Here is a 25009-nt window from a genome sequence, read left to right as displayed (position 1 = left end):
ACATTTCAAGAAAAATTTGATAAGTTTACAGGGTGAACATTTTCAAGAAAAACATGATAAGTTCACAAGGCTATACATAGCAATGTGAACATTTTCAAGAATTGATAAGTTCAAATGCTATATATTGATAAGTTCACAAGGCTTGTGAACATTTTCAAGAAAATTTTGATAACGTCACAAGCAAGGCTTGTGAACATTTTCAAGAAAAATTTGATAAGTTCACTAGGTGAACATTTACAAGAAAAATATGATAAGTTCACACAAGGCTATAGGCTTGTGAACATTTTCAAGAATAGTTTGATACGTTCACAAAGCTATAGAAACACTGTTCACAAGGGCTATCGCCTTTCATGATTTTCTTTTCGAAGGAAAAGTTTACAAGGCTTATGATTTTTCGACCGAAAGAGCCTTGTGATATTTTTGAGCAAAAAGTTCACACGGCTATATTATAGCCTTATGATTTTTTTTCAAGCGAATAATTAACAAGGCATTATTATTGATTTTTGAACGCAAAGTTCATAAGATACAGCCATATGGTAAGATCATAGCCATATGATTTTTTCGAACGAAAGGTTCACAAGGCCTTATGATTTTTTTTCAAGCGAAAATGTCACAAATATAGTCTTGTGATTTTTTTCCGAGCGAAAAGTCACGGGGCTATTACGTTGTGATTTTTTCAAGCGAAGAGTTCACAATTGAACTTATGACCGTTTTTCAAGCGAAAAGTTCACAAGGCTATATTTTGGGGCGTTTTTTTTTTTTTTAGCGAAAAATTCACAAGGCCTTTTGGCCTTATGATTTTTGTCAAGCCTAGAGGTTTTTCGGAAGCGACAAGTTTTTCGAGCGAAAAAGTTCACAAGGCCTTATGGTTTTGGGTTTTTTTTGTGAAAAGTTCACAAGGCCTTGTGACTTTTTTCGAACTAAAAGTTTACAAGGCGTTAGAAAAAAATCATAGCCTTGTAAACTTTTCGCTTGAAAAAAATCGTAAGGCTGTATATAACCTTGTGAACCTTTCGCTCAAAAATAAAATCATACATTGTGAACTTTTCACTCAAAAAAAATCTCAAGGCTATAAAACTATAGCCTTGTGAACTCTTGCTCCAAAAAAGTGAACTTTTCGCTCAAAATAAATCATAGCCTTGTGAACTTTTCGCAAAAAAAAAGGCAAAGCCTTGTGAACTTCGCCCTGTGAAATTCGCCCTGTGAACTTTTCGCTCAAAAAAAATCATAAGGCTATATTTGTTAAGAATATTGGACTTTACCCCTTACAGTTTTCATGTTTTGCCCCAACTTTCAAGTAAAAATAGAAAATAACAACTCCCTAATTATTGCTTCAAATATTATTATTGGCTTCTGTTACAAAAAAGGCTTCAGAAAAGCCTACCTCATCATGAAGAGCACAACATCGCACCTTAAAAACAAAAATTAATAGGCAAAAGTTGATAAAAGTGCTGGCCTCACCCCCCTATGATTCTTTCAAGTTTCTGCCAATAAAAGGATGCCGTTCTTACTACGTCACGCACATGGATTGCACATCGAGCAAGGCATGCTGGGGAAAAAATGGCGCGGCGAGATCGATCACCCCTGGGAACGAGGTTTAGGTACCCCTTTACTCCCCGCGGCCATTTTCTTTCTGAGCGCTGGCATCGTGTGTTTAGCTGTACATGTGTGGTGAAGCAGATTTTGTACAACATATTACATCGAAAACCGACATCAAAATTCAACAAGTTCCACGATAATAACTGCACGGATGTTCATAGAATCTTCTTAATCAGGTAAGTGATTCATGTGTTGATGCAAAAGAAGAAATTTGAGGGGGTTTCTAAGACAAGATTGTCTTGGCAATACAGTCAAATTATTGTCAGCTAATGATATAACCAAAGACAAATCAAAGAAACGTACATACTGTAGATTGTGTTCAAATTTATTAAACCACTGAATTCTCGCTCAATATAAGTAAGGAAAATATTGGTTGCGTTCGTTAAAGCCATTATACACTTTCGGTAAACAGTATTGTCCAAGTCCCACACTTCGTGTATCACAACTTATATATAAAATAACAATCCTGTGGAAATTTAGGCTCAATCGGACATCGGAGTCGGGAGAAAATAACGGGAAAACCCACTCCTGTTTTCCCGCATTTCGCCGTGTCATGACATGTGTTTATAACAAATCCGTAATTCTCGTTAACGAGAATTTATATTGTTTTACCGTTTTCTCAAAAAGTAAAGCATTTCATGGACTAATATTTCAAGAGAAGTCTTTCACCATTACCTTCTGTAAACCCTGTAAATTATTTGTAAATCTGTGAACTTTTTTTTTTTTTTCTGTACCGAAAGGGTCCAATGGCTTTAAGCTTCTCTGGGTCGACCCCGGTCTGCCACGGTACGTTCGAATAGCATTGACGGGCTCACGCGGGTCATCCCCCCAGTGCCCTGCTTGTGGAGTGGGTCACTTGGGGGTGACCTGAGGTGCATGCCGTCACCACGAGAAGGCGAGTGTGACCGTTCGTTAGCTCTTGTCAGGGGCTCACCCGAGTGAGCACCGCGGGGTACACCCAGGAAAGCTTAACGAATGCACCCATTGTTAGGGGCGGACACTTTCGTTGAAACATTGACTCACATTAATTTTGCTGATGAATTCTAACGCTTTTCACTTCATGTTTTTTGTTTCTCCAATTCCTTCAATGCAAGTGTTATTTAGAGTATAATCACAGGGCGCACATATTTTTCCATGAATTGTTTTCTTGTGTGTTGGGAATTAGATTTGACGACATAAAGTACTGTACATGTCATGTATATGTTGAGCCAATTTAAAGGCCCCTGAACATGCTGTCCTGAAGTAAAATTTGCCAATGCCTTATGCTTTCTATATCCCCTCATTATGTATGAACACTAATTTCCATCCATACTCTAAATATAATTTTGTTCTTTTTCAGAGTTCGCGGAGTCTGACTGTTTCCCTTTCATCAGAAGTGTATGCCGCCTCTCCCTGCATCTTAGCAGTTTTTCCAGCCACAACAGCAGTCAGTGAGTTGAAAGCCTCAACCGTTCTGTAAGGCAACCAAAATATATATTTCTATTACTAGATGTAGGGCCATAATAATTTATACTAATTGCCAAAGTGTCTCTCATACTTTTTTTTCCTCCTATAACCCACATTATATATGATTCCTTTTTTTGGGGGGGGGAGGCCTCTCCGAAGAATCAGTTTTAAATTTCTTTTTAAAACTTTCGGGTTAAGCATTGCGGGCTTTATTTAGGGCTAAGCATTTTCAATTCGATAGTAAACTACCATTGAGGCCATTACCTAATACTGTGAATGAGCATTTTGTGAGTTTTGCAACTATTTCAAGGAACGATTACACTGTACTTTGCAAACATGGAATTACTGTTCATGAAATTATGTAACTCGACCCCGCCCCCCACGGATTTTGAAAAAAAAAAGGGCTGTATAATTTTGAATGCATCCTGTTAAATAGCAGTACACTGTAACTGATCGTTCTGATTATAAATTTTGAGTAGTCCAAGGCAGGGTTTATTTGATAGTTACTCCAAAAAATAATTACCATGAAAACATTAGAGCACTGGTCATGTTGATGTAAAACAATATTGTTGGAAAAAAACACCCTTTAAAGGGAAGATACACATTTGGTAGTTACTCAAAACAAATATTAACTTAAAAACCGACTTGGCTGTTGATAGTAAAAAACATTGTGGGAAATGACGCCCTCTGGGGTATGAAGTAACTTAGTTTTTAAGAAAGAGGTAATTTTGTACTAAAATAATAAAAGACTTCTAGCTAGAAGTCTGTTATTCTCATATGAAAGCACACAAACTCATCAAACAAGGGTGTTTTTTTTTCATCATTTCTTTTATCAACTTCGATCACCAACTGAGCCCATTTTATGCATATGTTGAGACACACCAAGTGGGTAAGACTGGTCTTTGACAATTACCAAAGGTGTACCTTCCCTTTAAAGTAAAATATAGTTTTAGGGAACGTAATAATTTCTTTTTCACCCCCAAAAAATTGAATCTGAGAGGCTTCAGGCATGAACAATTTCATGCATGGAATGTGGGGTTTTCTTTCAAAATTTGTTTTCAACTTTGATGACAATTCGAGCCAAAACTTCCATTGGTTTGTTATTTATGCATTTATTGAGGCACACCAAGTGAGGAGACTGTTGTTTGATAATTACCAAAAGTACCCCCAACCTTAATTATGTTCATCAACACCAAGAAAGCATCAAAGTTAAAAGCTGTTCATAGAACCAATAATTGTCAAAATATTAGGATTCTTCAGAAAATAATAAGCAAAGCAGATTAGATTGTTTATTTGAATTTTCAAGACTTTATTTGAACAAACTTTAAATGTCTTCCAAAGAAAGAAAACAATAACACTCAATTAGTGCATCCACACTGTTAGACATTACCCCCACCCACCCCATCCTCAAGAACTTGATAAAGACTATGTTGTATGTTTTGTGTCCTTAATGTTTTAATTAAAACAATTTTTGTTTTTGTGGGTGCTTTGGCACTCCTATTGCTTCCTTACTATTCATTTTGATAGTTGCTTAAATTGATGGTTGGAAATATGCCAGTTGATATATAATTACTTTTTGAAAACCTCATTTAAATTATTTTAAAATTCTTCTTCTTTTTTGTAATGCACTTGTCAAGCACCACAATTCAAAGAAATTATTTGTAAAATCAAATACAGTTTTCAATTCATACTTGTTTTTATTAAAAGCATTGAAAATGTGTATAGTTTCAAAATTCAACTGAAACCCCCAAAATATCCCAGAAGAAATATCAGCTGGCAAATGACAACCATATCTAAGAAATATAAATGATCAACCAAGGAAGAAATGTAACCTGTTTTATCTAAAAGGAGTCCACATGGCTGACAAAAAAACTTGTCTCATGAATTAACTATTTGGTTTCTGCGAACTTGCAAAAAAACAAATTGTGCTTTTTTTTCATCTTTCAAGAATTCAGAATATTTACAGAATCAAAGCGTTTTTTGTTTCTTTTAAAACAAATCTAATTAAATTTGACTCCTTTATGGTTTACAGGCTGCATTTCTTACTTATAAAGAAGGTACAACATTGGTATTCATATACTGCATATACATGTAGATTGTAGAGTGCAAAAATTTTGACACAAAAAACGTTATCTCAAACTTGCAGTGTTTTCAAAACAAATTTCTTTATTTATTGTTTAACTCAATACAGTTTTTACATCAAGTGGACATTTAGATGAATGTTTACTTGCATGCTTACCAAAAATGAAGGTAATGTTCACTAAATTCCTGCATCAAACTTATAAGTTCAATTCGCAATAGCGTACCTACCAATGTTGTATCTTCTGTAAAGGCCGCATCTTATAGCTTGTTCTGTGACTTTATAATCTCAATCTTGGAAAGTTTTTGAAGTCCACAAAGGGACACAGAGAACCAAAAATTACTAAATGTTTTTGTCAAAAAATGACTAAGTACAAACATTGACTCTGAGTTTCTGCTCAAAAAATTACTAAGTACAAACAATGGCTAGTGTTTTGGTCAAAAAAAGACTAAGTCCACAATAGCACACGGAAAGTCAATAATACCCAAGTGTTTTTGTCAACAAAATTACTAAGTCCCAAAAAAGACTAAGTGCAAACATTGACTATGAGTTTCTGCTCAAAAAATTACTAAGTACAAACAATGGCTAGTGATTTGGTCAAAAAGTCCACAATAGGACTCCATTTTATTGTTATTTAAAGTCACAACAAGCAATAAGACGATACCTTTAATAAGGGGCTGCATTCCATTTTGATGTACCTAGCAATATAATCTTATGGTAATTTGAATTTGACGCCTTGTATAAGTGTCATGTGCAAATTTCTAGTTGATTACATTGTTGGTGTACATTACTATGGGATACAGTCTCTTCTGCACCCCTATAGGGGGTGCACTTGGTTGATCATGATTTTAATAATAGGGGGGGTAGGGCCAAACTTTTTACGCAGTTAATTTCGAACCGTACAACGGCACGAGAAATATTTTTGGCTGACTTAGTCTATATAAAAAAGGCAATTTTTAAGGGATTTTTTTTTATATTTTTTAAGCACCACTGAACTATAGAAGCAGCAGAGTTGCGCAAACGTTTGTGCCAGTTGGTGTGGCCAACTACTATCTAGAAAGTGAAGCGACTTAATGATCTAAGTATTAATGGAAGGAAAGCATTTTATTAAGTTAAATCAAGTTAATGTTTCATTGATAGTCTGTTTTACCAAAGTCCTGCCTTACATGATTGACAAACTATTAAAAAAGATTGTTTTAAAAAGTCCGAAGCCAAAAACAAACTAAAGATTTTGTTTTCAAAGTCCAAAACAAAAGTCGGAAAGGATTCTGTTGCCTGTTAAAATATTTGATGAATCTGTATCAAGTGTACCATCGGACGTCTCCCCCTGTTCGGGCAAACCCGTCGCTAAGTTCTTGGAGTAAAGTTTGAATTTTGTTTGAAGTGTAAAAGGATGCTTCCACTCCGTCATTGATTGAGTCCTGTACCATCAAAATAACGAAGACTTCAACCCAGATGATGATGCGCTGATCAGAGAAACAAGATTCCAACATGGCGACTGAACTTGAACATTTTTGTGATAACTAAAATACGCATGTTCTTTTCAATAATAACAGCATACTCAGGAATGTATTGGTTTCACTTGCTACTACACTTCTTCATAAATTTTGTTTAAAATCAATCGTAAGTTTTGGATTTGTTAAAACATCGCAACATTTTAACAGTGTGTGTGATTACACGTTCAAACAGAGTCAAATTTCAAAGTCAAAAGTGAGGTTGTACACAAACATCAGATTTGCATCTTCATTGCATTGAGTATCACTACCGGAGATATTGCAGATGACATTGGGTTTACGGAGGATAACTAGACTAAGAAAAAAAAAACTATAAAAAAAAAACCTAACTTATCTCTAAACAAATTCTAAACTCCTAAGTACAACAAAGTTTCAAATCCTACGGAACTTTGAATTGCTGATGAAGTCCCAATAAAGTATTGAACATCTAAGATCAACAACTACTCCAACTGATTAACTTCATGTAAACCTGCAAACCAACAACTGCATGCTAATGATTTTCGCACCAATTTTAAATTACAATGTTTTTGCATAAAAATTAGTCTGACATCGATGTCGAAAAATTAAGGTTTTATCAGTGACGATAAGATCCCAAGTACAACAAAGTTTTAAATCCTACGGAACTACAAATTGCTGATGAAGTCCCAATAAAGTATTGAACTTCTAGGATCAACAACTACTCCTGATTAACTTCATGTAAATCTAATGATTTCGTACCAATAATAAACTACAATGTTTTTGCATAAAAAGTATGACATTGATGTCGGAAATTTAAGGTTTTATCAGTGACGATAAGATCGCTGATAACTTGGTGTATTTTCCGTCTAGAAAGACACCTGTGATTCTGCAAACGACGCATGACTAAAGTAACAAAGTAACGTCTTATTTAGAATACCTATTCCTGTTGTGTCTTTTTGGCATAATATTCATATCAAAATCAATCTAACAAGCGAATTGAGAAATAACTAATTTAGTTATTTATTTAATAATTATACACTAATACTGGACTAGTGTGTATGCTTCCTGTAACTACCTAGCCTTGTGACAAATTACCATGTTTGTTCTGAGGTTATTTAACTGAATAAGTCTACACTAATACTGCTAATACGCTAATAAACACCTAGTTCGATCCATTGTAAACTTCGCTGTTGTACAGATTGAGACATTCTTAAGTTTACCATAAAAAAATTATTCAAATAATTAATGGACATCGCACAAAATTTGTGTTTTGTTTCAAAGAGATCTTAACAAAAACAAAATACAATTGTTATACTGACAAAAAACTAGTAGGTTGCATTTGTTCCCAACAGTTCTACGGGTTTAATATATTAAACTTGCCTACTCTTTTTAGAACCTGTCAAAATGTTAATGACCAAGTGTCTTTGTCACTTTAACAGCCTAAATAACTCGGACTTCAACCCAGATGATGATGTGCTGATCAGAGAAACAAGATTCCAACATAGCGGCTAAACAAATTTTGTGAGTTTTTGTAAATCGCCTGAGTGTCATCACCATGTTCAGCCTAGAAAGGGTTAACCAGTTGTTAAAACTGTTCAGTTATCAATAATTAATACCCTGAAGGATTGAAAACACCTACTGCACCTAAATTACTACGTTTATGAAAAATGCATACAAATCATGCACACCACAGTGGCAGTATTTGTTAAAAAAAGCAATGTCTATTGAGCAACATCATTTGTAAATCATTTCCTCAACTGATTGTCTTTAACATACCTACTGTAGAATCTGTCATAAAGCTGACCAAAACCTACAATGAACAACCTAGTGAATTGGTCACTGAAATAGAGCAATAGTTAACGTCATAGCCTGAACATTGTCAACAAATCTTAAATCTTAACACTATTCTAACTTACGAAGGAGTGTACATACAACCTACTGTGGCGGAAAATTAAACCGATCACAACAACCTAATGCACGACAGCATCTTTCTAAGCGACGATGTTTCTTCTATAAAGGATCCTGTTAACTTCCTACACAATCCCAATGTCATCTTTGATATCTCCTTTTGATACAGTCAAAACTTTTTAACACAAGTGAAACCAATGTAAAAGCCTGAATACCTGATTGGAATGTGAATAGCCATGTTCAGAATCTCATTTCTCCGACCCTCGCACCAACATCTGGGTAGAAGTCTCAGTCATCCGTCAAGTTCAGAGGCTCCCTCAGATCAGAAGAGGATGTCCAGTGTAGAGAAGTTGCTCAAAACGTAGACCCGTTTACACAGGAACAGTATAGAGAGACGGGTACCAACTTAGGATAACAAAATGATCAGGTAAAAAATGTGCAAAAAAGTGCAATGGTCCTCAGTCCTTGACACTTTTGATACAGGCCCCCAAAGACTTCAACAGGCAACCAATTCCTTTCTTTCTTAGGTTTTGTTTTTTTGTCGGAGATCGAGAAGTTGAAATAGTTTGTCAATCATGTAAGGTAGGACACCGGTAAGACAGACTACCAGCGCCACATTAACAAGATTTCACTTAATAAAATGCTTACCCAACCATTAAGTCTTGGATCATTAGGTCGCCACACATTCCAGATAGTAGTAGGCCACACCAACCAGCACACACGTTTGCACAACTCTGCTGCTTCTACAGTTCAGTGGTGCTTTCTATAGCATTTAATGAATGGTAACCAGTTAATATAAGACATAATTTTTCAAATTATAAAAACAGCCAAGTACAACATTTACTATCCTTGAGTTGAAATAAAAGTTATCTCTGAAATTAGAATTTTTTTTTGTATCAGCTGATGCAAAAAAAACCTCAATAAAATATAGAACTATTAGAATTAGAATAATTACCATCGCAGCAATGCAAAGCAGAAAAAACAACACGTTCCAATGAAGTTTGTGACTGTTTCGTCAAAAATATTGTACTTTTTAACAAATTTTATTTTGAGTTTGGACAGGTGTGCATCACACTTATCCAAACATGTCATGCCTACAATGAATAAATTTGGTTAAATTAATGACGTACATGTACTCGTATTTCATGTTAAGTTTGGACAGGTGTGCATCACACTTGTCCAAACATGTCGTGCCAAAAAGGAACAAATTTAGTAAAAATGATGACATACTTGTATGTCATGAAGATTGGTCCCAAGAATACAACTTTAGGATGTGTTCCGCTTGCATTAGTTGTATTGAGTGCAAGTTGTACTTGGCTTCACAATCATCAAATTGTCAATATAGAACCAGAGGCACTCCCACAATTTGAGTCGCAAGCAAATTGAACAGAATTTTTTTTTTCCTAAACCGATTTAAGATATTCCAACTTGGGAAAATCTAGAAAGAAAGAGTTTTTAAAGCGAGCAAAAGCGAGTTTTAAAAGTAGTAGGGAAGAAAAAACGCTCAAAAGAGTTTTGATTTTTTTTTTTTTTCTGTATTTTGGAAAGTAAAGTGAAACGTTCTATATAAAAAATATATGCATTTTGTACGAAGTATTGTGAACTCGTTTCGTGGGAATGTCTCGATAAAATGTATATAATTATTAAAGACACTGGACACTATTGGTACCTGTCGAAGACTAGTTAGTCTTCACAGTTGATGTAACTCAACATATGCATAAAATAACAAACCTGTGAAAATTTGAGCTCAATCGATCGTTCGAAATTGCACAAAGTTTTGGCTTTCAGATGCTTAATTTCGAGACCTCAAATTCTAAATCTGAGGTCTCAAAATCAAATTTGTGGAAAATTACTTCTTTCTCGAAAACTATGTACGTCACTTCAGAGAGAGCCGTTTCTCAAAATGTTTTATACTATCAACGTCTCCCCATAACTCATTACCAAGAAAGGTTTTTTTGATAATAACTATTTTGAGTAATTACCAATAGTGTCCACTGCCTTTAAGACAATTTTTGTAAAATACACAAATTATTTGCCTCGTTCGCTCTTTCAATTGATCAACCCACTCCAGGGGTAAGGGGAGGATCGATCAATAACAACAATTCATGAAGGTAAAAAATTAAATTTAAGAAACTCGTTTTTTGAAACTAGCTTTACAGCACGAGTTATTATACAAATAATGAATTTTAATTAGTGCAATGGTGCGAATATGTTCATGAGTTGAAAGATGGAATGTTCTTTTCAACGAAGGGGAGCCGAGTTGAATGGAACATTCAATCTTTCAATGAATGACCATATTTGCACCCTTGCACGAATGAAAAATATTCATTATTTGTTTTATGTAACATCGAAGTAGATCTTTGTCATTTTGATTGGAAGATACAACTTTAAAAAAAAAAAAGCATAGACCTACAGTTTCTAATTGTTAAATTACACCCGTTTCTTTTGAATCGTCCTGTTTGACACTGTGCGTTCTGTACAGCTATTTTGGGACACCCAGAAGCTGAATGCTAGTAATGTGCCTTGCAGTAACACTGCTGCGTTACCAAAGACACGTGCATGCGTGCGTAGTTCTTTTTTGCTCAGCGAGCAATGGCACTTTTTTGGATTGAATGAAAAATGCACGCTGAGTGACTTTAGCGTGCAATAGTATCTGCCAACACACGACGTACAATCCTCAAATCAAATGACAAGGATCTGCTTGGGTGTTATACTACACAAACTAATGTAAGCAACACTGACAGTTTAAAAACACCCTTACCACAGTTCGGCCACTTTGTCTGGTTCCCATGGACCGATCAAAACCCGCTAAAACTCTCAAACTTTGAAAAAAGGAACCAGACTAAATTTTGATGTCAAGCCTCATTTTGTTTTTTGAGACAATCTTGATGGCACTGTCAGTGATAAAGGATCCTGATCTTATGTAAGTACCCATACTGGGATGGATGCTTGGGTTCCTCATCAGTAAGACATCTCTCTGACATCAGGTGGTCCTCGTTGTTGGTGGTGATTTTATCTCCTTGTTCCAGTGAGCTCTTGCCTTGAGTTCCTCTCAGTGTAGACCGATCCAAAGATGTTGATTCTCTTCAGGAGTACTCAATCTCTTGATGCCTGTAAATCAAAAAAATAAATGAAAAATTACTTTTACATAACAAATGAACCTTTGACCCTTACCATCCTGGGGTCAATTTCAAAGAGTTGGGACTGGTCCTTACTTAGGACTAGTCCCAGGAGATATTAAAAACTTAAGGGTTGTCCTAAGTTTGTACAGTCCACCACAGATCCTTCAAGATCCAGTTGCATGTTTTGTTTGTTTCTGTTTCGCTGATTGCTGCACTTGTAACCATATTGTGCTTTACACACATGTCATGTAAACAGTGAATTTCTGCTTGTACTAATCCTCGTGTTTCGCTGAAATCTGTCATTCAGTTGCACTCGTAGCTCTTCAACAATGTTACCCCTGATCACTAGGCCATTTATTTCATTCATCAAACCAACTCAGCTCCCTTGGGAATTAACTACCTGTGCGGCCAAATAAAAAAAAAGCTAAATAAATCACAAGAACCATCTCTGACCTCACAGGTACCTACTAACCCTTGTGCAATCTATGGAAAGTGTATGGTAAACCTAAAAGGGTCTATAAGCCTAAAGCCCGCTTCATACGTCCTGTGAATGCGAAACAAATTTTTTTGTCACGAACTCGCAATGAAACTCCCAACAGTTGAGCTGTGTTCAACCCCTTCCAAACATTTGCTAACTAAACAGGGCTGTGTCGCTAAAATTAACTTTGCATTTGCAGGAAGTATGAACCAGGCTTTAGAAGTGATCGACTTACTTGCATGATGGGCAGGAATAGAAGATGGTTTGTCCTTAATCAGCTGATCATGTTCGCCTGGTGTGGAAATGCAGTCCATCGTGACAGCACTTGGCACATGCCCTGTCAATCTGAAACCAGACCAGATACAAAAATGAAATTAAGAAGTGATGAAAAATAACCAAGCATTGAAAAAAACAAATTTGTGATTAAACGCCTAAAAGGTAGGGCCGTAAGTTTGTTTTTTTGTCAAAGAGTAATGGACAAAATATAGAAAGATGAAATAAAACTGTGAGAGTTTCAGCAAAATAGGTCTACTGGTTCTACTTGCTGAGAAAACAGAAGGAGCAAAATCCTGTCACAGTAGAGGTGAATCAACATACATTAATACATCAACAAATTACGTTTGCTTTTTTTCCAAACATTTCAAAAACATTGGCCAGGGGTTTCCTCTTGGGTGGTGAACCCTTCATCACCGACTTTGCTCCTCTGTTTTCACAAGTAAAAAATAAAACCTCTGAAATGAAACAAAGCTATTTGTATAACAAAATATTTGGGGGGGACTTCCGTTATTTTTCAAAATGTACCAAATGTCAACTTTTGATTTTAAGAGGCGCAATTTTTAATCAAACACAGTTAAAAAAAATGGCCAGGGATTTCCTTACGGGTGGCGAACCCTTTGTCACTGAATTTTTGCTCTTCTGTTTTCAGAGTAAAAAATATAAAACCAAATATTTGGGGGCTTGTTCAAAACTTACCGAATGATAAATCACCTCATATAAAGTGGCGCATTTTTCAACTGGTAAACACCGCTAAAAAATCGGCCTCCTCATCAGTAGGACATCTCTCTGCCAGATGGTCGTCGTTGTTGTCGCAGTCGTCCATGGTGATTTCATCTTCTTGTTCCAGTGAGCTCTTGCCTTGAGTTCCTCTCAGTGTAGACCGATCAGAAGATGTTGATTATCTTCAGGAGAAATCAATCTCTTGATGTCTGTAAATAAAGAAATAAAGAAATAACAAATAAGTTTTATTCCGCCTACAGCTCTGAAATCCGTCATCCAGTGACGCACGTGGCTCTTCCCACAATGTTACCCCTGATCACTAGAACATTTATTTCATTCATCAAACCAACTCAGCTCCATTGGGAATGTAGTGACCAAGCTAAATAAATCACAAGACCATCTCTGACCTCACAGGTACCTACTAACCCTTGTGCAATCTATGGAAAGTGTATGATAAACCTAAAAGGGTCTACAAGTCTAAAGCCAAGTTCATACTTCCTGCGAATGCGAAGCAAATTTTGTTGTCACAAACTCGCAATGAATAAATCCCCAAAGTTGAGCTATGTTCAACCCCTTCCAAACATTCGCTAACTAAACATGGCTTGCGTTATTTTTCAAAATATACCACATGTCAACTTTTAATTTGAAGTGACGAAAGTTTTAATCAAACAGAGTTAAAAAATTGGCCAGGGGTTTCCTTACGGGTGGCGAACCCTTTGTCACTGAATTTTTGCTCTTCTGTTTTCAGAGTTAAAAATATAAAACCAAATATTTGGGGGCTTGTTCAAAACTTACCAAATGATAAATCACCTTATATGAAGTGGCGCAATTTTCAATTGTCAAACACCGCTAAAATATCGGCCTCCTCATCAGTAGGACATCTTTTTCGCATCAGGTGGTCATCATTGTTGTTGCCGTCCTCTGTGGTGATTTCATCTCCTTGTTCCAGTGAGCTCTTGCCTTGAGTTCCTCTCAGTGTAGACCGATCAGAAAATGTTGATTCTCTTCAGGCGTAATCAATCTCTTGATGTCTGTAATTAAAGAAATAACAAATAAAAAATACTTTTTAATCCGCCTACAGCTCTGCAATCCGTCATCCAGTGACGCTCATGGCTCTTGCAACAATGTTACCCCTGATCACTAGAACATTTATTTCATTCATCAAACCAACTCAGCTCCATTGGGAATGTAGTGACCAAGCTAAATAAATCACAAGAACCATTTCTGCCCTCACAGGTACCTACTAACCCTTGTGCAATCTATGGAAAGTGTATGATAAACCTAAAAGGGTCTACAAGCTTAAAGCCAAGTTCATACGTCCTGCGAATGCAAAGCAAATTTTGTTGTCACGAACTCGCAATGAATAAATCCCAAAAGTTAAGCTGTGTTCAACCCCTTCCAAACATTCGCTAACTAATCATGGCTTGCGTTATATTTCAAAATTTACCACGTCAACTTTTAATTTTAAGTGGCGAAAGTTTTAATCAAACAGAGTTAAAAAATTGGCCAGGGGTTTCCTTACGGGTGGCGAACCCTTTGTCACTGAATTTTTGCTCTTCTGTTTTCAGAGTTAAAAATATAAAACCAAACATTTGGGGGCTTGTTCAAAACTTACCAAATGATAAATCACCTTATATGAAGTGGCACAATTTTCAATTGTCAAACACCGCTAAAAAATCGGCCTCCTCATCAGTAGGACATCTCTCTGGCATCAGGTGGTCATCATTGTTGTTGCCGTCCTCGGTGGTGATTTCATCTCCTTGTTCCAGTGAGCTCTTGCCTTGAGTTCCTCTCAGTGTAGACCGATCAGAAAATGTTGATTCTCTTCAGGAGTAATCAATCTCTTGATGTCTGTAAATAAAGAAATAACAAATAAAAAATACTTTTTAATCCGCCTACAGCTCTGCAATCCATCATCCAGTGACGCTCGTGGCTCTTGCAACAATGTTACCCCTGATCACTAGAACATTTATTTCATTCATCAAACCAACTCAGCTCCATTGTGAATGTAGTGACCAAGCTAAATAAATCACAAGAACCATTTCTGCCCTCACAGGTACCTACTAACCCTTGTGCAATCTATGGAAAGTGTATGATAAACCTAAAAGGGTCTACAAGCCTAAAGCCAAGTTCATACTTCCTGCGAATGCGAAGCAAATTTTGTTGTCACGAACTCGCAATGAATAAATCCCAAAAGTTGAGCTGTGTTCAACCCCTTCCAAACATTCGCTAACTAATCATGGCTTGCGTTATTTTTCAAAATTTACCACATGTCAACTTTTAATTTGAAGTGGCGAAAGTTTTAATCAAACAGAGTTAAAAAATTGGCCAGGGGTTTCCTTAAGGGTGGCGAACCCTTTGTCACTGAATTTTTGCTCTTCTGTTTTCAGAGTTAAAAATATAAAACCAAATATTTGGGGGCTTGTTCAAAACTTACCAAATGATAAATCACCTTATATGAAGTGGCACAATTTTCAATTGTCAAACACCGCTAAAAAATCGGCCTCCTCATCAGTAGGACATCTTTTTGGCATCAGGTGGTCATCATTGTTGTTGCCGTCCTCGGTGGTGATTTCATCTCCTTGTTCCAGTGAGCTCTTGCCTTGAGTTCCTCTCAGTGTAGACCGATCAGAAAATGTTGATTCTCTTCAGGAGTAATCAATCTCTTGATGTCTGTAAATAAAGAAATAACAAATAAAAAATACTTTTTAATCCGCCTACAGCTCTGCAAACCGTCATCCAGTGACGCTCGTGGCTCTTGCAACAATGTTACCCCTGATCACTAGAACATTTATTTCATTCATCAAACCAACTCAGCTCCATTGGGAATGTAGTGACCAAGCTAAATAAATCACAACAACCATCTCTGCCCTCACAGGTACCTACTAACCCGTGTGCAATCTATGGAAACTGTATGATAAAACTAAAAGGGTCTACAAGACTAAAGCCAAGTTCATACGTCCTTTGAATGCAAAGCAAATTTTGTTGTCACGAACTCGCAATGAATAAATCCCAAAAGTTAAGCTGTGTTCAACCCCTTCCAAACATTCGCTAACTAATCATGGCTTGCGTTATTTTTCAGAATTTACCACATGTCAACTTTTAATTTGAAGTGGCGAAAGTTTTAATCAAACAGAGTTAAAAAATTGGCCAGGGGTTTCCTTACGGGTGGCGAACCCTTTGTCACTGAATTTTTGCTCTTCTGTTTTCAGAGTTAAAAATATAAAACCAAACATTTGGGGGCTTGTTCAAAACTTACCAAATGATAAATCACCTTATATGAAGTGGCGCAATTTTCAATTGTCAAACACCGCTAAAAAATCGGCCTCCTCATCAGTAGGACATCTCTCTGGCATCAGGTGGTCATCATTGTTGTTGCCGTCCTCGGTGGTGATTTCATCTCCTTGTTCCAGTGAGCTCTTGCCTTGAGTTCCTCTCAGTGTAGACCGATCAGAAAATGTTGATTCTCTTCAGGAGTAATCAATCTCTTGATGTCTGTAAATAAAGAAATAACAAATAAAAAATACTTTTTAATCCGCCTACAGCTCTGCAATCCATCATCCAGTGACGCTCGTGGCTCTTGCAACAATGTTACCCCTGATCACTAGAACATTTATTTCATTCATCAAACCAACTCAGCTCCATTGTGAATGTAGTGACCAAGCTAAATAAATCACAAGAACCATTTCTGCCCTCACAGGTACCTACTAACCCTTGTGCAATCTATGGAAAGTGTATGATAAACCTAAAAGGGTCTACAAGCCTAAAGCCAAGTTCATACTTCCTGCGAATGCGAAGCAAATTTTGTTGTCACGAACTCGCAATGAATAAATCCCCAAAGTTGAGCTGTGTTCAACCCCTTCCAAACATTCGCTAACTAAACATGGCTTGCGTTATTTTTCAAAATTTACCACATGTCAACTTTTAATTTGAAGTGGCAAAAGTTTTAATCAAACAGAGTTAAAAAATTGGCCAGGGGTTTCCTTACGGGTGGCGAACCCTTTGTCACTGAATTTTTGCTCTTCTGTTTTCAGAGTAAAAAATATAAAACAAAAATTTGGGGGCTTGTTCAAAACTTACCAAATGATAAATCACCTTATATGAAGTGGTGCATTTTTCAATTGATAAACACCGCTAAAAAATCGGCCACCTCATCAGTAGGACATCTCTCTGGCATCAGGTGGTCATCATTGTTGTCGCCGTCATCGGTGGTGATTTCATCATCTTGTTCCAGTGAGCTCTTGCCTTGAGTTCCTCTCCGTGTAGACCGATCAGAAGATGTTGATTCTCTTCAGGAGTAATCAATCTCTTGATGCCTGTAAATAAAGAAATAAAAAAATAAAAAATATTTTTTAATCCGCCTACAGCTCTGAAATCCGTCATCCAGTGACGCTCGTGGCTCTTCCCACAATGTTACCCCTGATCACTAGACCATTTATTTCATTCATCAAACCAACTCAGCTCCATTGGGAATGTAGTGACCAAGCTAAATAAATCACAACAACCATCTCTGCCCTCACAGGTACCTACTAACCCGTGTGCAATCTATGGAAACTGTATGATAAAACTAAAAGGGTCTACGAGACTAAAGCCAAGTTCATACGTCCTTTGAATGCGAAGCAAATTTTGTTGTCACGAACTCGCAATGAAACTCACAAAAGTTGAGCTGTGTTCAATCCCTTCCAAACATTCGCTAACTAAACATGACTTGCGTGATTTTTCAAAATTTGCCACATGTCAACTTTTAATTTGAGGTGGCGCAATTTTTAATCAAACAGAGTTAAAAAATTTGCCAGGGTTTCCTTACGGGTGGCGAACCCTTTGTCACTGAATTTTTGCTCTTCTGTTTTCAGAGTTATAAATAGAAAACCAAATATTTGGGGGACTTGTTAAAAACTTATCAAATGATAAATCACCTTATTTGAAGTAGCGCATTTTTCAATAAATAAACACCGCTAAAAAATCGGCCTCCTCGTCAGTAAGACATCTCTCTGGCATCAGGTTGTTGTCGTTGTCATCGTGATTTCATCTCCTTGTTCCAGCTAGCTCTTGCCTTGAGTTCATCTCAGTGTAGACTGATCCTAAGATGTTGATTCTCTTCAGGAGTTCTCAATCTCTTGATGCCTGTCAATAAAAAAAAAATAAAAAAAATAATTCTTTAAAATAAAAAATGAACCATCCTTGGGTCGATTTCACAAAGAGTTAGAAAAATGAAGTAAAACAGTGAAAGTTCAGCAAAATAGGTCTACTGGTTTGACTTGGTCTGACTACTGGTTTGCTAAGAAAACAGAAAGAAGCAAAACCCTGTCAGAGTAGTGATGAATCCATCCGAGGTGAAGAATTCAATACAACAAATTACGTTTGCTTTTTTCCCGAACATTTAAACAAAAATTGGCCAGGGGTTTCCTTACGGGTGGCGAACCCTTTATCACCGATTTTTGCTCCTGTTTTCACAGGTAAAATGTAAAACCTCTGAAATGAAAAAACATATTTGTATAACAAAATATTTGGGAGGTTTACATCATTTTTAAAAATTTACCGAATGCCAACTTTTAATTTCAAACACAGTTAAAAAATTGGCCAGGGGTTTCCCTACGGGTGGCGAACCCATATCACTGAAGTTTGCTCTTCTTAAGAGTTAAATATAAAACCTCTGAAATAAAACTGTTTCTAACCGAATATTTTTTTTTTGGGGGGGGGAGGGTTATTTTTAAAAACAACCAAATTATAAAAAAATCACCTTGTGTTTTAAGTTGTACATTTTTCAATTAAACAGTTAAAATATTGGCCAGAGGTTTCCCTATGGTTGGCGAACCTTTATCACTGAATTTTGCCTTTTTGAAAGGGATATACATGTACCTCTGAAATCAAATAAACAAGTACAAAGAACTTTGGGATTGGGAGTTGCTTCTTTTTTTTGTTATTTACCAAATGATAAACCACCTTTTATTCAAAACAAAATTGTGCATTTATCTTTAACCTAATAAATTTCCATAAACCAATTTTAAAAGTGGCCAGAGGTTTCCCTGTGGGTGGACAACCCTTTTTACAGATTTTTATTGTTATTCATTCAGAGTTACATGTACATGTAAACGATGAAACCTAGAGCTGCAAGAAAACTAGGCCTGGGGAAATAATTTGAATATCCGGTTAATGGCGAATACATGTAGGTTTCCCTATCCGTGACCAAGAATGCCTTTATTTCTTAACCGGATATCTGCAAGGGGCGCGAACACCTATTTATGAACCGGATAGTCCTGTAATTACAACCAAGTAAATGGATATTCCTATAATCCACGGACGTAGGGCAACAACTGATCTAGGAATGTTTTTTCTGAATCTTTATGAAACTTCTCTTAAAGACAGTGTACACTATTGGTAATTGTCAAAGATCAGTCTTCTCACTTGGTGTATCTCAACATATGCATAAAATAACAAACCTGTGAAAATTTGAGCTCAATCGGTCGTCGAAGTTGCGAGATAGTAATGAAAGAAAAAACACCCTTGTCACACGAAGTTGTGTGTGTTTAGATGTTTGATTTCGAGACCTCAAGTTCTAAATCTGAGATCTCAAAATCAAATTCGTGGAAAACTACGCTTTCTCTAAAATTATGGCACTTCAGAGGGAGCCGTTTCTCACAATCTTTTATACCATCAACCTCTCCCTATTTCTCGTCACCTGTACATGTAAGGTTTATGGCAATAATTATTTTGAGTAATTACCAATAGTGTATAAGACAGCATAAAACAGCATAAATTAAGTATTTAACTATGTTCACCTTCGTGAAGAGTTAAGACAATGACATTTCTGACGTAATTTGTTCAAGATTACAAAAGTTTTCCTTTACGTAGAGTCAATCACAATCAACAGAAAAAGCAAATTGCCATCTTTAAAGGAACACGTTGCCTTGGATCGAACGAGTTGGTCTATAAAAAGCGTTTGTGACCGTTTTTTATAAAATACATATATGGTTGGAAAGATGTTTTAAAAGTAGAATACAATGATCCACACAAGTTTGCCTCGAAATTGCGTGGTTTTCCTTTTACTCTGCGAAATAACGCGGTCGGCCATTTATGGGAGGCACAAATTTGACTCCCATAAATGGCCGACCGTGTTAGTCGACGAGGTAAAAGGAAAACCGTGCAATTTCCAGGCATGTTTGTGTGGATCATTATATTCTTCTTTTACAACATCTTTCTACCCAATATGCATTTGTTTTTAAATGGTTACATACGCTTTTCAAAGACCAACTCGGCCAGTGGTTAACCGAATACCAAATTTCACTATTCGCCCAGCATTAGTATACACAATTGAACAACAATAAAGTGCAAACATTTCTGTATGTAAAATTCAAGATATAAACCTAAACAATTTGGACATTTCCTAAGATAAAACTCCACTGTTTCACTCACCCACCACTGGTCCTACATGTAGGTCTTTCTGGCCGATGTCCTTCAACATTCTTGTGAGAGTTGAGACACACGTATGAATGATAAGACCAACCACACCATGTAATGCAGCTGTAATGAGAAGAAAGACAAAAAGTGACTTTTCATTCATTCAAAAAAATGCTCTCTGTGCTAACAATAATGATAGTAATAATTATGCGGTCACCGCTGAGTGATACAAAAACAAAATCGGGATCCACTGATAATATTGATAAACACAACTTAAAGGAACACGTTGCCTTGGATCGGACGAGTTGGTCAAAACAAAAGCGTTTGTAACCGTTTTTTATAAAATGCATATGGTTGGAAAGATGTTTTAAAAGTAGAATACAATGATCCACACAAGTTTGCCTCGAAATTGCGTGGTTTTCCTTCTACTGTGCGAACTAACATGGTCGGCCATTTATGGGAGTCAAAATTTTGACCCCCATAAATGGCCGACGTGTTAGTCTACAAGGTAAAAGGAAAACCACGCAATTTCGAGGCATGTTTGTGTGGAACATTGTATTCTACTTTTACAACATCTTTCTACCCATATGCATTTTATAAAAAACGGTTACAAACGCTTTTCAAAGACCAACTCGACCGATCCAAGGCAACGTGTTCCTTTAACACAAGTGTTACATTTCGTTGAAAGGAATGTAATTTTAACTTAAAAAAAATTGTGTGTTGGTCGCTTTTGAAAATCAGAAACATTCATTTCCAAAAAAGACAAGTCATACAGTCAATGATGATCACTTTCTATATGGCGCCATCACTTTTTTCCCTCATTTTTACAAAAGGATATCTCATTGAGGTAAATTAGATACTATATTATTTCATATCGAATCAAAAAGTGGTTGTGCCTAGGGTATTTATTTTGGTTTTTTTTACCACAACTAAAAAAGATTTTCATTTTAGTACAATTTTAGAATACAGGGCCACTCCAATATATATATCCACGTACCCAATCCAAGGCAGGGCTGCGTGGATGCAATCAGGGTTAATGTTAACAGTAAGGATTAGCACAGTGTGGCCCTGTATTCTATAATTATTCCTTAATTTTACACGTATTTATATGATAATTTTTATTTTATTTTTCTTTTAATAACATGACCAAACAGCCGATGAGCCACCAGGATGCAATCATTACAAAATTACAAAGGATATAATAGGCAATCATTAATCTTACAGAAAGGCCGGAAAAGTTTCCGTATGACGCCACCACTTTTTCATACGAAATGAAATACATGTAATAGAGTATCTAATTTGCCTCAATGAGATATCCCTTTTTGTAAAAATGAGTGAAAAAGTGGTGGCGCCATACGGAAAGTTATCCGAAAGGCCTAATGTCGTAGGCCAATATAATGTAAATTACGAAATTAATATGGAATGAAATTAAAATAGTCTACTATTTCATAAATACAAACGAAAAAACAAATATTCAACACTTTTTGTTAAGCCTAACTACAAAATTATCAGTCACAGGTCATTTACATCTTAAGAATCAAAGTCATGAGCTGAATTTGCGTTAATGTATTTTTAATAGAGTGTTGCGATCATGCATCAGCCTCCTCCCCCACCGCCTCATTGGCCACGTCCCGACCCCGCCTACCCCTTTTATAAATTACGCACAAGTCAAGTGGGCCATCACACACAGCTTTACAAGCTCCGGTTTCCACAAGAAATATATTTATTCCAAACTTACTTTTTGCATTTACTTTGTGAGGACATGTCTTGCATTTCATAACTACCGTTCCTTTTTCAGGAAACGGTAAAACGGAGTCAAATGCGGGCAAAGTTCTCTCGAAGAAGCAAATCACTCCTCTCCGTCCATGTTTTTGAGAAATTCTGATCCAGCATGCGTTTCTGAATGCAAGGCAAGTGATTTATCAAGCTTGACTCCATCCATACGTTCAGCGTTGAATTTGGTTTAGGGTGTCTGACTAGGTATTAAAATAGGAATCGCGCCCTCTGTCGACGGAATGTGTAGTCTCCCGCGTAAAGTGAGTTGCGCATTAATTGATGCACCTGCTGGGTGATTTTGATTAATTCTGGTTAAAAATACCAAGCGCAACAGGATAAAAAATTAAATTCACCAAACATTATCCATACTCAAACTGAACCACACCACATCACTATCTAATATTACAAAAGTTGTCACTCACAAAGATGCCAAAAAACAAAGAAATAATAATACAAAAATGATTTTGTTTATAAACCATGATAATGCTTTAAAAAAAAGTTTTTGCCCCTCACTATTTTTATGTTTAAGTTGTCTTGTCATGAGTGTCCTCAATCTAATTTTGTTATTTTTCACCACAGGGGTAAGTTTACATAATAATAATATAAAAAAAACAGGAGGGGTGTAAAAAGTTATTTTATTTGCTGTTGTGGGATTAGCGAATATTTTTTGGTTTGAAGTTTCTAATTCTAGATTCGCTCGCAAACTTACTTCTTTCTTCAAAACTACGTCACTTCAGAGGAAGCCGTTTCTCACAAAGTTGTATACTATCAACCTCTCCCCATTACTCGTTACCAAGTAAGGTTTTATGCTGATAATTATTTTGAGTAACTTACCAAAAGTGTCCACACATAGGTGAAGTCTCAACACCATGTTTTGTTCTCAGGTCCACAAATCAAAGTTTGTACTATAAACACTAGCTTCAGGCTAATAAAGACTACAATCAGTGACCTCCTATTGTTCCTCTTTTGTTTGGCCTCTTTTTGGCAACAGCTCCCATTGGTTTTCTATACACTCTTTAATAACACTACTGGGGCTGATGAATCTGAAGTTAGGAAAAAAACATAGTCAAATCTTTTAGCACTGTCTAGGACCATGGAGGTAGAAATGTCTAACTCCATGCTAGGACTAGTCCAAAGTGAGGAAGAGTTTTGTGAAATCGACCCCTGGTTATTGACCCAAAGTAACCTGAAACAAAAGCTTGAGAATGTCCAAGGCAAATCTAGAACTCTTTTTTTTTTTTTTTTTTTTTGCATTTTTAACAAGACTACTTGACTTTTCACATCCCTACCCCCCCCCACCCCACCTTCTCAACCACTAGTCTTGTCATCTGAAAGAATATCACTTTTGAAATTGAAGATATAATATCTTTTAAGATCTTACCCTCTTAAACTTTGAAACTGATTAAAATCAGTTTAAAGGTTTAAGAGTTTAATAGCTGATTATTTGCCTAGATATTTCTATTCAGGTTTAGAACCTTTTGTAAGATTCAACGGTCAAAATATCGTAACCTTGCTCCGATCAACAAAAGAAAGGTTTTTGACAGACGGACTGGCGTTATTTTGACGGAAAACGTTTATGGTGAACAAAATGGAGGTCAGAGGAGGTTTTTGTATTATTTTAGTGGGCTGAAAAGTCACAAAAGAGGTCAGCGGAGTGGTCAAGGAGTGTTGGTTATGAGCTTAAAAAGGCCAATAAAAGGTCAAAAAGTGATCGGACAGTATCGTTCGAGAGGGGGGGGGGGTGGGTCTTTAAAGCTCAATTTTAAGAAACAGAATTATGAAAAACCTAACTGGGGTCATGTGAGCTTATTCAGTTCAAAACAAAAACCCAGCCTCTAAATTTAAATTTAGACCTGGAGAATAATTGTTGTCTTTGAACTTAATATCAAAAGGTTGTATTTTCAAGAAAAATGTTATAAGTTCACAAGGCTATAGTGATAAGTTCACACCGCATTATAGCCTTGTGAACATTTTCAAGACAATATTAATTTGATAAGTTCACAAGGTGAACATTTTCAAGAAAAATATGATAAGTTCACAAGGCTATATAAATAGCCTTGTGAACATTTTCAAGACAAGTTAGATAATTTCACAAGGCATAATTTTATAGCCTTGTGAATATTTTCAGGAAAATTTTGATAAGGCTATAGTGATAAGTTCACACCGCATTATAGCCTTATGAACATTTTCAAGACAATATTAATTTGATAAGTTCACAAGGTGAACATTTTCAAGAAAAATATGATAAGTTCACAAGGCTATATAAATAGCCTTGTGAACATTTTCAAGACAAGTTAGATAATTTCACAAGGCATAATTTTATAGCCTTGTGAATATTTTCAGGAAAATTTTGATAAGCTCACAAACATTTTCTGGAAAAAATTGGATAAGTTCACAAACATTTTCAAGACAAATTATTTTGATAAGTTCACAAGGCTATAATATATAGCCTTGTGAACATTTTCTGGAACAACTTGTAAAGTTCACAAGGCCTTGTGAACATTTTCAAAAAAGAAATGACGAGTTCACAATTTTAGACAAAATTTGACAAGTACACCAGGCTAAAAGTGAAAAAATGACAAAGGGTAAGTCCAGCAGTTTTATCAAGTTTAGGCCTAAAATTGAAAAAATGACAAGGGGTAAGTACAGCATTTTTATCAAATTTAGGCCTAAAATTGAGGGGAAAAAGACAAGAAGTAAGTCTAACCAATTAACAATCTAAACAATTCTTGGC

At 36.2% G+C, this 25009-nt stretch overlaps 2 long non-coding RNA genes across 2 annotated transcripts; both read right to left on the bottom strand.

The window, feature by feature from the left end:
- Positions 1-5730: 5730 nt before the first annotated feature.
- LOC139938897 (uncharacterized) lies at positions 5731-14900 on the bottom strand. The gene is made up of 5 exons (XR_011786230.1): positions 14717-14900; positions 13897-14132; positions 13078-13310; positions 12341-12450; positions 5731-11616 (listed from the first exon to the last, which is right to left on the bottom strand). It is a non-coding gene; the product is annotated as an uncharacterized lncRNA (long non-coding RNA).
- A 628-nt stretch (positions 14901-15528) lies between these two features.
- On the bottom strand, positions 15529-22373 carry LOC139938896 (uncharacterized). The gene is made up of 6 exons (XR_011786229.1): positions 22238-22373; positions 20515-20622; positions 18018-18225; positions 17182-17417; positions 16361-16596; positions 15529-15774 (listed from the first exon to the last, which is right to left on the bottom strand). It is a non-coding gene; the product is annotated as an uncharacterized lncRNA (long non-coding RNA).
- Between the last annotated feature and the right edge of the window lie 2636 nt (positions 22374-25009).

The sequence above is a fragment of the Asterias amurensis genome, chromosome 6 (assembly GCF_032118995.1).
Source record: "Asterias amurensis chromosome 6, ASM3211899v1".
In the NCBI taxonomy this organism is placed as follows: Eukaryota; Metazoa; Echinodermata; class Asteroidea; order Forcipulatida; family Asteriidae; genus Asterias; species Asterias amurensis.
Note: the sequence above shows the minus strand (reverse complement) of the source record. Positions and strands in the feature narration are given on the sequence as shown.